This window comes from Arachis duranensis, chromosome 5 (assembly GCF_000817695.3).
Source record: "Arachis duranensis cultivar V14167 chromosome 5, aradu.V14167.gnm2.J7QH, whole genome shotgun sequence".
Classification (NCBI taxonomy): domain Eukaryota; kingdom Viridiplantae; phylum Streptophyta; class Magnoliopsida; order Fabales; family Fabaceae; genus Arachis; species Arachis duranensis.
In genome coordinates this window covers 85,577,419-85,579,464 of record NC_029776.3, presented here as the reverse complement: position 1 = coordinate 85,579,464, position 2,046 = coordinate 85,577,419, and positions in this window count along the sequence as shown.

Below are 2,046 nucleotides of genomic sequence, written 5' to 3'. Positions count from 1 at the left end.
TAATATTAGGATAGAAAAATAAAGTACTAAAATTTAGGATTCTCAAAATTAATATATATATATATATATAATAAAAGTATTTTAATCATTTTTTATAATAGGATATTATAGTCATTTTCTATAAAAAATAATATTAACTTAGACCAGTTCAAGATTTGATTTACCATTTTTCGATTAGATTAATTTGCCTAACCTGATTTTGACAAAAATAATACGATTTAATCAATTATATGTGTTAAAATTTAATTATTAAAAAATATCTTTATAAAAAGATATTTTCAACGTGAGATACCCATTTTGCTGCTGCACTCAAGGAAATGGGATACCCATTTCGTGTGTGGTTGCCATGAAATGAATGGATTGCCCATTTCGTGGGCACTTCAATTGAAATGGAGTTCAAATCCATTTCACGGACAGCGGCCACAAAATGGCAATGCGCATTTTCAGAAAGATTTTCAGCCATGCGCATTTTGGGAATTAATGTTTTTTTGCTGCGCATTTAGATAAAAAAGCCCCAAAACATAACCCAAAAAAAAGTTCTTCTTATAGGCATTAAGCCAAAAGGATGAAACCGAAAAAGAAAATACTCTAAAAAATTGAATTTCTCTTTGCGTGATAACTAAATTAGTGAAAATGAATTAGTTGAATTTAAAATGTAAAAAATGTGATCTAATTAAAAATGAATCAAATTAATTAAATATCTTGTCACTAATTTTACGTGTCACAAACACTGTTTTATTTGAATATTTTTTTGACACAAACATCCGAAACAATATCAGAACTGTTACCTTAATTTATAGAAATTAACTTTTTTTTTATATCTATTTTTAGTTAAAAAAACTTAACATAATGAAAGAATACTCAAAAACACCTTTTGCAAATTACCTATTAGTATCTAGTCTTGGTAGAAGAGGACTTTAAACAATGTATTCTTCATCGAAAATAATTTGTGACTATAAAAAGAATTTCTTCAATTCACTTTTTTTTTTTTTCAAAAAGTTTTGTTTTAGAAGTCATCTCTTTCTTTTGTTCTCTTTTAATTTTTTTCATTTTATTCGTCAAATTCAAACAAGAGAATTTATAAAATTAGCATTCTACTATACCATACAAGACAATTTGCCACGATTAAAATTGTAGCTACACTTTGATAAAACTGTGACTAACATATGCTAGCCACGAAAAAAGAACCATGGACATTAAAGATGTGGCATTCTCGTCTTGGTAGGATTTTGAGGTTATTAGCCATGATTTTATGAACTGTGGAGATCTTTACATAGCCACGGTTTATATATATATATATATCATTTGTGATTGTGACTATATGATATTAAGCAAAGCCAAAAAAGTTATTTTGCTATAATTTATCTGTGGCTAATTTGAGAGATTGAGATGAAAATTTTGTGTTGTATTTAGTATAAAATGTATTCAATTGAATTATGTGTTAGTATTATGTTTAATTTAAGATATAGATATAAAGATTAAAGAAGGTATATTTGGAAATTAAAAAGTTAAGTGAAAATATATTTTTTTTTAAAATGTTATTAAAATTTTTATCTTTATTTTTAAAAATTTTAATTTTATGTATTCTTACTTTTTGAAAATACTAAAAAAATTGAAATTTTGTGTCACAAAATTAAAATTTTAATTCTAATCTCTGACTACTAAATATAATACTCAATTTCAGTTCTCCAATCTCAATTCCAATTCCAATTTTTGAAAATAAAATACTACCTTTGTGATATTAGTAAAGATCTTAATATTTTCTCTAAGCCTATTTTACATTTTTAATTTTTGTATTGTTTATTTACTAATAATAAAAATATTTTTTTCATAGATTTATCTATTTTTAATCTTTATTTAATTTATTTTCACAAACTACATCCGAATTATCAGTTCCACTTGGCTATTTTCCTACAATAATTGTGACATAAAATTATCTTTACCTAATAGTCACTCGTTTTGTATACTATTATGCTATTCAGGAAGTTGTCGTTTTACAATCAAGTCAACAACAAATTAAAAAATATTTTTAAATTATATTTTATT